Source organism: Tamandua tetradactyla, chromosome 14 (assembly GCF_023851605.1).
Source record: "Tamandua tetradactyla isolate mTamTet1 chromosome 14, mTamTet1.pri, whole genome shotgun sequence".
NCBI lineage: Eukaryota > Metazoa > Chordata > Mammalia > Pilosa > Myrmecophagidae > Tamandua > Tamandua tetradactyla.
The window spans coordinates 70186857-70201012 of record NC_135340.1 but is presented as its reverse complement, the minus strand read 5'-3'; positions in this window follow the sequence as shown (position 1 = coordinate 70201012).

The window sequence follows — 14156 nt, the reverse complement described above, 5'->3', positions numbered from 1 at the left end:
ATGTGGAGAAATTTCAACCCTTATACATTGTTGGTGGCATTGTAAAATGATGCAACTACTGTGGGATCAGTCTGGCAGTTCCTGAGAATGTTGAGCATAGAATTACCATATGACATAGTATGCTGGTTTGCAGCTCTATGTACCCCATGAAAACATGTTCTTAAACTTAATCCATTTCTGTGGGTATGAACACACATTCAATTAAGGTATGGTCTACCTCAATCAGGATGGGTCTTCATCCTATTAACAGGGTCCTTATTGGCAGAATGAAATTCATACAGACAGAGAGAAAGTCATGGAACCAAGAAGTTGAAGGTCAATGGAACATGGAAGAGAAGGGAGAGGGCAGCAGATGCCACTATGTGAATTGCTGTGCGAGAGAGGAGCTGAGAACCAGGGATCACTGGCAACCAAACCCAGAATGCCAGGCTTCAGTAAGAAAGAATCACCTTGACTTGGACTTTCCTTATCCTCAAAACAATGGGCTAATAAATTTCCATTGTTTAAGTCATCCTTTTCATAGTATTTACTCTTCAGCAGCCTATGAAACTACAACACCTGGCAATCCTACTTCTTGGTTATACACCCAAGAGAATTGAGAGCATGGACTCGAATGAATGCTTGTACACAAAAGTTCATAGTAGCATTATTCAAAATGCTACTATGGAGGCAACCCAAATGTCCATTTACAGATAGATGATCAAAATATGGTATATATACACAGTGGAATGTAATTCAACCATAAAAAGAATGAAGTTCTGATACACGTTATAACGTTGCTGAACTTAGAAGACAATATGCCAGTTTGAAAGGATGTATGTACCCTAGAAAAGCCATGTTTTAATCCAAATCCCGTTTTGTAAAGGCAGCCATTTCTTCTAATCCCTATTCAGTACTGTATGTTTGAAACTGTAATGAGATCATCTCCCTGGAGATGTGATTCAATCAAGAATGGTTGTTAAACTGGTTTAGGTGGAGACATGTCTCCACCCATTTGGGTGGGTCTTGATTTTATACTGAACTTGAAGTTCAGTATAAAATGTTTCCTATTTTATTAGTTTCTATAAAAGAGGAAACATTTTGGAGAATGAGGAGATTCAGAGAGAGCACAGAAGCTGCAGCACCATGAAGCAGAGAATCTACCAGGCAGCGACCTTTGGAGATGAAGAAGGGAAATGCTTTCCGGAGAGCTGCGTGAAACAGGAAGCCAGGAGAGAAAGCTAGCAGATGACTCCATGTTCTCCCTGTGCCCTTCCAGTTGAGAGAGAAACCCTGACTGTGTTCACCATGTGCCTTCTCACTTGAGAGAGAAACCCTCAACTTCATCAGCCTTCTTGAACCAAGATATCCTTCTCTGGATGCCTTAGATTGGACATTTCTATAGACTTGTTTTAACTGGGACATTTTCTCAGCCTTAAAACTGTTAACTAACAATTTATTAAATTGCCCTTTTAAAAAGCCATTCCATTTCCGGTATATCACATTCCAGCGGCTAGCAAACTAGAACAGACATCATGTAGAGTGAAATAAGCCAGACACTAAAAGATAAATATTGTATGATCTCACTTAAATGAAATACCTAGAGTCAGCAAATTCATAGAGACATGTAAATTACTGGTTAAGAGGGGATGGAAAGGTGAAGGAAAGGGGGAGTTATTGATTAATGGGATAGGGCTTCTGTTTAAAGTGATGTGGAAGTCTGGGTTATGGATGATGGTGATAGTAGTACAATATTGTGAATGTAATTAATACATTCATAGAATTGTACACTGGAAAGTGGCTAAAATGGCCAATTATGGGTTGTATATATGTTACTGCAATTCAACTTTTAAAGAGTGAGGGTATACATTTTCCCATCTGATGCCGAGGGACTTGTTTTGATAAACTATTTGTCTTAGAATCCAGTATATTGGAGTTTTCCCTACAAGAACACAAAGTGGTGACCTTTCCAGAATGCTATCATAACTTCTAATCTCTGAAGGTGTTATGGGTCATCAGGGTTCGCAAACACAAAACTGCATGCTCACCGATGACAGAACAATGGCACTGAAAGGACTGGCTAACTGCCAAGAGAATGCTCCTGTCACACTGATTTTGAGAGTAAAACAGACAAATGGAGTTGGTGACCTAAGGGCTAATTAGTGGCTACAACCAAAGTCACTTTGAACTTTTCATTAAAGACCATAAGGATTCCAGTGGGAAGATCAGGTATTTCTCAAGTCTGACCTACAGGACAGGAATTGTGTTTGAATGTGGGAGCTAATATTTGATTCACTGCTGGGGAAGAGCAAAAGACATACTTTAGCTTCTATGTGCTGGACAGGATATAAGGGTCTGTGACTCCAGACCCAGGCTGAGGAATGGTGGGCAGAGAAGGGCATGAAATAGGTCTCCTGCTGAATGTGCAGTGCAGTTGCTGTGCATCTCTCTGGCTGACCTTACAATGACAATTTGGATGGATGTGAAAGACAATACGAGCAGGTGGATGAGCCTGCTGAGGCTACTGATAAAGATGTGACCAAGCTGCCAGGTGGGTGATCTGTTCCAAGGCAGTGACAAAAATTGGAACAGGAAATATTTTCACCAATAAGAAAAGCTAAGAAGTTTAGGACAGATTCTGGGTAAGGACCCGAACAGAAATACCAAAATGGTATTACTCTTCTTCCCTCTTTCCTTGCATTTCTACTCTTCGCCAAGCAGAAGGCAATGGTTTTATACACATAGGTTGAATTACCCAGTACTCAGCTCTTGCTTTGAGGACAACAACTGTGTGTAAGAACAACAGTGAAATGAACTTTGCGGTAAGGATGCTTGGGATATTTTCCATTAAGAAGCTATTTCATATTATACATCTAGGAATGGGATGGAGGGCAAGTACAATCTAAGAAATCTTTGGAACCAAACACCAACACCCCAAATACCATGAGTTGTCACGCCATAGTGTTTGTGATCTAATATGTATACAGATTCTAAACTTTTCAAAGCATTTTCACACTTCTCTCATTTGAGATGCATAATAACCCTGCAAGGTTTGTAGGGAAAATATTGTTATCCCATGACAGATGAAGAAACATATTTACAGAGGCCAAGTATATTTGCTCAAGTTCACGTATGCAGTTTAAGGTTGAACTGGATTTAGAACCAGGTCTTTACACTCCTAGCTATGTCTATATGCCATCACACAATGTTACCTCTGTTAGCATAAGCATGAGATGATATCTGCTTTGATCTGGACAAGTTTTTAGATGATCCAGTCTTTCAGAGGAAAGTGCTGGAGCTTCCTTGCTGGATTATTTCTGGCATTTATGGATATTATGGCATTCAGAGGATCAGCCAGAAGGTAACAGTGATAAGATGCTTGACAAGATGTTCTTTCAAGAGGAAGAACAAGATAGTCTTGCAAGGTGAACATTTCCCCCTCCAAAAACTTGTTTTGAAATGATAGATAGGGACCATTTGGTAGCAGCCTCGTGCAGAGGTAATTAGAATGGCTCAAATCCATTGAGTTCTTGGTGCAGTTTTATTTCTACCAAATTATGCTTAGAGAGCTTTAAATGACCAATGTTTCTCAAAATATCAGTAAGTATGTAATGATACAAATAAAATTCCAATTAGTTTTATGGCCCTAACATTGCAATAATGCTTAAATAAATACACTTTCTTAGACCATAAATAAATATATAGGAGAATGGGCAAAGACAACTACATCATCAGAATTGATGTTTTACTTTTCCTTCATTGATGTTGAGCTTTCCTGCATCAGAAGATATTCACTAGTTACTATTTCCTGTGAATTACCTCTATGAGTAAATAAGTATTCCTACTTCTTGGAGGGCTCCATTTATAAGGCTAAGCAGAATTGAGGATTGATTTTTTTTCAATCAAGGGTCATTTGCCATAGGAACCAATGTCATGGGCCACTCACACCCAAGAGGGGGCATCTGTTTGAAGATTCACTTCTGTGGGACTTGGAGAGCTGTTTAGGATGAAATAGGTACATCAGTATCACACGTTGGTTCTCACTAAGTAGCCCAACAGTACAGACAGGAGACAGAACCCTGGTTGTCTTAGTCATTTGAACTGAACTAGTCCCTCACCAGGTTCATGCTTACCAGGCTAGATTCTGCTTATAAGAACTCACCATTTCTGGTCAGGTTGAATTGGACAGAGTATTTACTGAGAGCGTCAGGAAGAATCTTAACTAGGAGTTGAGTGCCAAGTCATGGTCCAGGGGTGAAGCTGGGTTTTGGAACTGGAAAAATGGTCTAAGGTCTGGGGGGTGAAGTTAAACGATAAATAGGAACAGAGTCAGAAACTGTAGTCTGGGCCTATGTTGATTAGATGAGTAGGCGGTTAGTTGGTTGTAGTTCAAGACAGTGGTCATGAATAACAAATGACTCTGGAAGTAAAAAATGAGACAGGGATTTAACTTGTTAGGCTTCAGGTTTCTTTAGACAGGGTAAGAACCAGATTGGAGTTGCTGGTCAATACAGCAAATGATGGAGTGACTTCAAACCTTCAGTGGGGGATGCAGCTGCCTCTCTCTAGGTCTTCTTAATAGCTCTTCATTTTCTGCTTTCTGCAGCAGAACTTCCTCAGCCCTGGCTGTTTAGCACGAGTTGTCCTAGTTTGCTAGCTGCAGGAATGCAATATATCAGAACAGAATGGCTTTTAAAAAGGGGAATTTAATAAGTTGCTAGTTTACAGTTCCAAGGCTGAGAAAATGTCCCAATTAAAACAAGTCTATAGAAATGTCCAATCTAAGGCATTCAGAGAAAGATACCTTGGTTCATGAGGGCCGATGAAGTTCAGGGTTTCTCTTTCATGTGAGAAGGCACATGGGGAATACAGTCAGGCTTCCTCTCTCATCTGGAAAGGCACGTGGCAAACATGGCATCATCTGCTAGCTTTCTCTCCTGACTTCCTGTTTCATGAAGCTCCCCGGGAGGCATTTTCCTTCATCTCCAAAGGTCACTGGTTGGTGGACTCTCTCCTTCTTGTGGCTACATTGTTCTTCTCTCTCAGAATCCTGTTTCTCCAAAATATCTCCTCTTTTATAGGATTCCAGTAAACTAATCAAGACCCACTTGGAATGGGTGGAGACACGTCTCTACCTAATCCAGCTAAACAATCACTCTTGATTGTGTCACATCTCCAGGAGATGATCTAATTAAAGTTTCAAACATACAGTAGTAAATAGGGATTAGAAGAAATGGCTGCCTTTACAAAATGGGATTAGTATTAAAACATGGCTTTTCTAGGGTACCTACATCCTTTCAAACTGGCATATGAATGCTTCTCTCTTCTCAACTTCTCCTAATCTGTTCGTTTCTTCATAAGTTTCTAATACAAAATATCTTAGCTCCTATTTTAGAGTTTTTATGCAAATAATTTATCAGAGTGTTAGAACTGCATGTAGCATTAGAAGTCATCTTGTGCAAAGATGCTATTTTATAGATTAGAAAACTGAGGCCCATGACATAGTGCTAGGTGGTGGAGATGTGATTAGAACTGAGATGTCCTCACTTCATAATTAACTTATTTCAAAGGTAAAGAAATATATAGCAAAGACGTGATGTTATCAGAAAGTAGAAAAGCTGATTCTTTTAAGTCTTTTGAATTTGGATTACTGATCTAGATGTGGGAATTAACTACTTATAGCAAGAGGTACAGTGTTAACAAAACCAAGAAGAAGCTCTTATGTTTTCCTTTATAACTGTACAGTTTACTGACTTGTAAAAATAAGTTATATTAAAAAAAGATTTAGAGGTCGAAGATCTGTGAACTGGTTTGACTTTAATATTTTAAACAGTTCAGCAAATTTCTACATTTTATAAAAGAAATTGTTTCCTCAGTCCCATTATAATTTTTCCAAATCCCTTGTTTACACCAAATTGCTGAGTCCAGCTTTGTGATTCCAGCACTGATGCCTATTTCTAGTTGTTTATTTGGTCTTTGTTTTTATGCAGTAGCTTGTGTAACAATAGGTATGTAGAAAGCAAGCAGAGTAATCCTCATCTGTGACTCTAGGGAGGGGGTGAAGAAGGAGCGTCAGGTATCCATGGAGAGCTGAAAATACTTTGGTACAATTAACCAGTGATTTTTTTTCTCTTGGAAATTTCCCCTTTGCTTCTCTATTGATGTGGCTAGATAGCAGTTCAAATTCATTCTCATAGGGAGGGATGGGGGCAATGTAGAAAGAAGAACACATCTGTACTTGCAATTCTTTCTGGATTTGGTTTTCAAAAGCCTTAGCCCATCCTCTAATAGCTCCGTGAAATAGGGAGCTTCAGAAGTAGACTTTGTAGCCTTTTCAATACTTAGAATTTTTTTCCTAAAAATCATATATACATATATAATACTTTATATAAATGTTTAGCTGTGATCACATCATACATTCTTGGAGGCTTTACACAAATTAAAAAGGTCTTTATTAGACTCTCACACTTGCTTGATAGTTCGGCCATATAATGAATTTTGGAGATGGCAAGAAAGGGGATGGGGTGTGGGGTTAATAATGTAGAGAATTTAAAGCAACCTTCCTATTTTCAGTAATCTCTGCAGTATCTGGTGCCTAATTTCTGACTCTTTCAAAAATTAAAATCATTTGGCTTCTCATCAATATCCTTTCTATACCCTGCCTCCTTGCTGCTGAGCCATTTACCATTTTTTCCATTAGTTTTCCAAATTCACACGAGTGGCACCTTGACACTTCATCAGGATTGAGCAGGTATGCCTTTGTTGTTCTAATTATTCTTAGATCTTAAATCCCTCATGAAGCCATGTCAGTCTTTGTACTTTAGGGGCCTTGACTAGAGCAGAGAAAATTACACTGGAAGGGACAATAGCAAACATCCGAGTCAGTCTTTCTCAAAGAGGTTGGATTATCTGTGGTGGTAGAGAAAAGAATCTTAGGCCATACATAGCCAAGCAGGTTTTATTTTAATTATGCATATATTTTAGAGTTGTTAGAAAAACTATAACCAGCACAATTGTGTTAATCAGGATCACATTTAGGTGCTTGTAACAGAAAAATCAAATGACAGTGGCCTAAAAGCATAGAGGTGAGTGTTTTCACTTCTGTAACAGGACAGTCTAGCAAAGGTGATTTGCTGGGAAGTTAATGAATCTTCAGCTTCAGGGCTTCTCATAAGCATGACCAGTATTGTTAGGGAGGAGCTAACAATATTGCTTTCATCATTTTGGTTTCTGTTCTTAGAACCCCCACCTTCAAATTGTGTAAACCTCAGAACCCACAAAACCTGGATCCAATCCTGTAGTCCAGTTCTGCAATGTCAGTGTCTTAGAAATAAAGAAAACAATTTAGTTTTCCAGGTTCAAGCTTGTGTCTGCCTCATACATGTTTTCACAGATACCATTGCTTAAAATGAGACTATGTAAAAAGAATATATAAAGAAAAATATTAAGCAAATAAGAATATAGAAAGTATGTGATATGGAAAAAAAAATCACAAAGGTGATATACAAGATTAGTAAGGTTTGGAAAATATTCACCTATTTTACAGGGGAAAGAAGACACTAGAAAAATCACGCCTGCAGGAGTATGGCATAATTATTAAGAACATTGACTCCAGAATCAGGTCTTGCCCTGAATTTGAACCCTGACTCCATTTTCTTCTTATTGAGTAATAAATTATATAACCTAAATCAGTTTCCTTATCTGTAAGATGGTGATGAGAATAACATTTATCTCATAGGGTTGTTTTGATAATTAAATAAAGTGTTGACGTTTGGTACATAAGTGCTTAATAATGGTAATTATTATGATTATTATAAGCAATGATGTGGTACTAAATCCTCTGGCCAGTTTCCCAGAAATATAGCATCAGACAAAGAAGTTGAAAAAATGCAGTAAGTTCAATAGGTTGTCAACGTTGAGAGTGAGTCTTACAGGTCAGAATTCCCTTGTTCTGAACTATTGACATTTTGGGCCAGATAATTCTCTATTGTGGGGACCTGTCCTGTACATTGCAGGATGTTTAGCAGCACCCCTGGCCTCTACCTACTAGATACCAGTCATGTCCCTCCCCTAACTGTGACAATCAATCAAAAATATCTCCAGATATTGCCAGACATCCTGGGGAGCAAAATTGCCCCCAAGTGAGGACCACTGTTTTGGATTAATATGACTGTAGTTGAAGACTAATAGACTGTGATACAATTAATCCTCTTTAAAGTACTCTTTAGATACTTCTGGGTAGCACAATGTAGTTGAAAGAACATGTGTTTGGAGAGAATCAAACTGGAGTTTGGATCCCAGGTCTGTCAATTATTTGTTGTGACCTTGGGTACATTAGTTAATGTCTGGTTCCTTACCTGTAGAAAGGAGTCACCAGTGCCCACCTACTTCCCTGGGCTGTGTGAGGACACCCTCACCCCCAGCATGGGGCCTCTTTCTCCTTCTTTCAAGATGGGCTGCGAAAGCAGGAGGATCAAAGATCTGAGGCAAATGGATGGCCTCTCTGTTCCAGGTTCTTAGTTCCTATCCTATACCCAATACCAGAGTTCTTGTGAGTTCCATAAACCTTGAGAAAGGGAACATTTCAGGCTTGGCCATAAGGAGTACATAAGAGTTTTGCAACTGGAGGCTTGTAGGAATAAAAATACGTAAATTATATAAATATTTGCAACACAATTTTGAAGTCATCAATCATAAAACATAGATACTGTCTCCAGAGAGGCAAGGGTGGAATTCACCATCAAACGTTGTCCTGGGTGCTTTTTGCACCATATTTTCCATGGCGTCCTGAAAAGTGATCTCTTTTGGGGAAATTGAGGCAACAGTAAACACACTTATCCTTAGACCGTTCTTCAGATCTGTGGAGCGATTGGGGTGATGATCACACTTTCGTATGGGGCAACATCTTGACAACTCTTATCACCTCTGACCACTATTGACAAACTACAGCAAGTACACAACTCTACCTAGACCCTGTATTCCAGCCTGGGCATGGTGATTTTGCTGCTCACCATCGGTGGAAGGACTTATGCACTGGATGTCTGAGGGGAAGATGACTTGTTAGATACCACACAGGGAGGGATAAGGCTGTCACTGTGAGACGTGTGGGAAAAGGAACATTGCTGCCCTTCTTAAAAAAATAACATCGCTGAGGGGCTTGCTGGGCAGAGACCAGTTAGAAAGAATCATGTTGCATATGGAAACCTGAGACAGGACCAGTAAATATGAGGTGGGGAGGCAGGAGAATGAGAACTGGATTCAGAGTCAGAGCTTTGCCTACTTGACCTTTCTTTGCTGCTTAGTAGCAGTCTGAAAGTCATTTCATCTCTTTGCACCTCAGCTTCTACCTCTATAACACAATAAGGCTTACTCTGCCAACCTCTCACAATATCAAAGAGCTCAAATGATGCAACATATGTGAATGGAAAATTTTGAAGCCCAGAGCATGTTAGGTGCTACCTTTCTGAGTAAGGCCTAATGTAGCTTTAGAGGTCAAGAAACAAAAGTTCAAGAAGCTGTAGACCATGCAAATGAAGAATAACAATTATAGTGATTTACATGCATCATTGATAATCTTTACAACTCTGTGAACTAGGTATTTTTATTCCCATTTTATCAAAAGTTAAGTGATTTATCCAAGTAAATGGTCTGCCTATGTTGGCAGTTTGTACTCTTTTTCACTATCTCACGTGCTTCCTCCGAACTCTTGGTTCATTACCAGGCAGTAAGTATGGACGGTCCCAAGCATGACTCTTAGTTTTTAGTTTTCCATTCTTCACAACTTAATCCTGAACCCTGTAATTCCTTACTTTAGAGATGTGTGCAGTTTCTGATCTAGCAAATCTGTTGTAGAAATATCCTCAACCTGGTAACTGGCTTTCCCACTGGCCTATCCAGACGAGGATTCATTTATCCTCATCACAGCCCAGGGGCAGCACTGGGAAGCCACTCACACACAGAATTTCCTTTATACACATGGAAAAACGCAGCAGCCAAAGCAAGTGAAAATGGGGGACCACCAGGGGAGGGAGACATTTTGAATCCCTGTATTAGTTTTCTATTGCTACTCCAACAAACTACTACAAATTTAGTGGCATAAAACAAAACAAATTTCTTATCTTACTTTTCTGTAGGTCAGACGTCTGACGTGGTCTCACTGGCAAAGCTGCATTCTTTTCTGGAGTCTCTAGGGGAGACCTGTTTCCTTTCGTTTTCCAGCTTCTAAAGACTGCATTCCTTTGTGACATCTTTAAAGCTGGCGAATCTCTGCCCCTTTTTCTGCATTACGTTTCCTTCTGAGTGACCACAGCTGGGGAATGCCTCTCTGCTGTTAAGGATTTGTGCAATTAGTTGGGTACACCTGGATAATAGAGGCTAGTTTTCCCCATCTTGAGGCCCTTAGCCACACTCACACCAGCAAAGTCTCTGTTGCCATGTAAGGTAACATATTCATAAGTTCTGGGAATGAAGATGAGGACATTTTGGGAGCCGGGAAGCATTAGTCTGCCTACCACAATCCCCATTCAGATAACAGCAGGCATGGACAGGTTTAGGAACAAACATCACTGGCTCTTGTTGGTCACAAAACTAACTCATCAGGGGAAGCAGAAGCGATTGAAGCACGGGGAGCTGCCTATCAGTTCTGACTGCTCAGTACGCAAAGGGCACCCTGTCAGTTTATTTCATAGAGTTGGTTAATCTGCAAAATGGAGGTCAGTTAAGATCATTTTTACTGGTGTGCTGCAGGGCAGATTTGGGAAGCTGAGTTTGATAGTGTTGCCAAGAACTTGAGTCCTGCTGTTTTAGCACCTAGGCACAAAACCACTGGAGAGTCTCCTAACTTCATCTAGCAGGGGAGTGAGAACACCTGATGGCTTCTTAGGCTGGGTTCCCATTGATTTTGAGATGAGAATCCAGGGTGCAATAGGATAGTTATTGAAGGCAGCTGACACCAGACTGGGAGGGCTAGGAAAAAACACATCTTAAAAAACTTGAATAGGGCTCAAGGACTTCTATTCTGTGAGGTTGTCTTTCCCTCCTTTCAACCAGAGATTTCAAACTTCCTCCTCCAAGTTCCAAATTGTGCCTTGCATTTGTGTCTCTCCTGTAGTCTCGTTACATGGAGCTCTAATTACCTGGTTTCACCTTCAAACTGAGAGCTCCTTGAGACAGAGCCTTCATATGATGGACTATTTCCCAGGTCTGGTTCAGTGTGTGTTACATAGTAAGGGCATGAAAGATTTGAAGGAACAAGCAAGGACTGTGCACTTCCCCTATCTCCTTCTTCCAGGAAGGAATCGCTCTTTAGCAAGATTTATACCCGTGGCTGTCAACTAGTGTCCTACAGCGCCCTCCTGAGGGAGTAGCAGTAACAGTGTCTCATGGGAGGCTAGAGGTGCTGCTTGGCAATGAAGGTTTATATTAAGAACCAGCTTTTCTTGCTGGTGGAGAAAGACTGGTTTCTAGATCAGTTCTGCAGGGGAGTGTATGTTTTTGATGTGCTGGCTGAATCCCATTTTCTCTTTGTTTGATTAAAAAACAGTTTCAATGTGACTAGTGCAGCAGAAACCTGGAGAGCTAAATGCCCCAGAGGCGGCCAGCAAGATTATTGCATGATGATGTGGTTGTGCGTCATTTCAGATATAGGATTTCTATTCGTGGTGATATTCAGTAATCAGATAAGCCAGGGAACCACGTAGTATTATGTTTTCCTTCAAATATATTTAATGAAGTATACACGGCATCACATAAGTAGAATTAAACAGAGTTGCCTTACAACGTGTGTTTACTGGTTCTTGCCAGGCATTTCAGCGTCATTGTTTCTGCTGGGTTATTTCGCCAATATTGCAAACCAACAAAGATGATAGTCACAGAGCAGGATGGACTATGGATGTGATGCATGGACAGTAATTTCTGTCACAATTGCAGGTTTGTCCCTAGACTTCAACAATTCTACCACTTTTTAATGTAAATTTGGAGGTGGTCTGAGTTCATTTTGGAACGAACAGTATTGGTGTGTTTGTGTGGCCATATAGGGTACACTCTGCTGATTAATGAAATAAATGCCAAGTACCACGTGATTTTATCACCTTTATTGGTCTGATTGCTGTTGTCCTCAATTATTTTGACTATTTCTATTAGAGAAGTTAATGCTATTTAACCTTGGCCTTGTGGTGTTGATCTGTATGCATTCACAGAACAATTTGTCATGGTAGTTCTGAGTCAAATGTATCCGGAAAAGCATGAAAAATAGCTTTACGTTTTGGATAATATATATATTTAAAAGGAACATAATATATTATAAATACTTTTTAATTTAAATATATGATTATTTATGAATAATTTTAATGAATTATTTATGAATCAACAAAAATTATTTATGAGTAATTATTTATGAATAAATGAAGTAGAAGAAACCATGCATGACGCCCTGGGATTTGTCTTGAGAATAAATCTGTTAATAAACCTTTTAATCATTTGGAGAGGGCTAAATCTGGGAATTAACTGCAGCAGCAAAATTCTACAAAAGGTGAGGTAGTTGGTATGCGAGAAAGTATTCCTGTACTGGTTCTACCAGATTCGGTTCAACAATGATTAAGAACCATGGGAGATCAGATTCTTTCTACAGGATGGAAAATAAACATTTTTAAAGTACTTACCAACCAATCAATAAGTATGTTTTAAGTACTTAACTACTTTCCAATTGACTTTTTTTTTTTTTTTTTTTTGGCATAGGCAGGCTCTGCGAATCGAACCCAGGTCTTTGGCATGGCAGGTGAGAATTCTGCCACTGAGCCACTGTTACACTGCCCCCAACTAGTCAATTTTAAATGGATGATGGCAAGTACATGATGTGAGGTAACCAGTCAAGAAAGCTAGAGGTTACCGTTTTTAGTAAAGATGCACGTAGAACAAATTTAAGTTTATTTTTATAGATAAGAAGGTAGCTGTCAGGTACACTTTCAGGATGGCAATGTGAGTTGCTCTACAGACCCACTCTCAGCTAAACAAGCATAACTGCTGAAACTACTAAAAACCCCAACTATTTAAAGTCTTGGACATTGCCCTAAGCAAACGAAGAAACACTTACTCAGGAAAATCTGCTAAAACTTGTTAAGAACAGTGAAAGTCTGTGGCATTTGAGCCTGACCCTCTCCTACCCTATCCCACCCACCCAGTTCAGCTTCAAAGAAGCTCTACTCCAGGTGAATGTGGCCTAGAAGATGGGGCTTACTCTCCCCTCAGCTCTTAACCGAGGGGTACAGTATTTAATCCAGAGGGGCAGTCATGAACATTTGGCATCCTCTCCAACTATGGGTTGAAGAGGACAAATTCCTGGTGAGTGTGGTGAGAGGTGAGAGGCTTCCTTCCTCAATCCAGCCCGCACTCATAGGACAAAGGCTGCACCCCAGCGAAGCAGGCTGAGAGTATAGGGGCTCCAACTGTCTTCACCATATTTCCTTCACAGGGCAAAAGTTCTGAGCTGGGAGAGAAAAGTTGAGAAAATTGGAGGCTCCCTCTCCATCAAGCATGTGGAGTTGTAGCTCAGAGATTTTGCCCAAGGGGAGAGGCAGTCCATAAGAAGAGATGACTCTAAGACTCTCCCCAAATGAACTGAATTTCCTTGAAACAGAGTGGGGGAAAGTTCAGGCCTGAGTGTTCTGGAGAACAATGGAGATTTTGGTGGAGTAGGTTAGGAGCTCCTTTAAATTAAGAGCAACAAGTTAAAGCACTGGGCAGCTAGTTCACCAGAGGGAACCGGAGGTAAAACAAACAAAGCAATAAAACAAAACAAAACAAAACAAATGCTTCTCACTGCAGGAAAAAGAGACTTCACTAAAATAGTCTAGCCAAGTCATTAAATAAACAACTAGGCAGACAACAAAACAAGCCCCAAGTTGGGAGGGGAATCAGTTTCCAGGGTTGCTATAATATATTACCTAAAATTTCTAGTTTTCAACAAGAAATTATGAGACAAGCAGAGAAATAGGAAAATGTGAGCCATACATAGCACTAAAAAAAGCACAGAAACCACCTGTGAGAGCAACCAGATGTCATATTTAAGGCTTCAAAATAGTCATTATAAATATGTTCAAAAAACAAAAGGAAATCATCTTAAAGAAGTAAAGAAAGGTATAAAGATAATGTCTCAGCAAATAGAGAATATCAATAAAGAT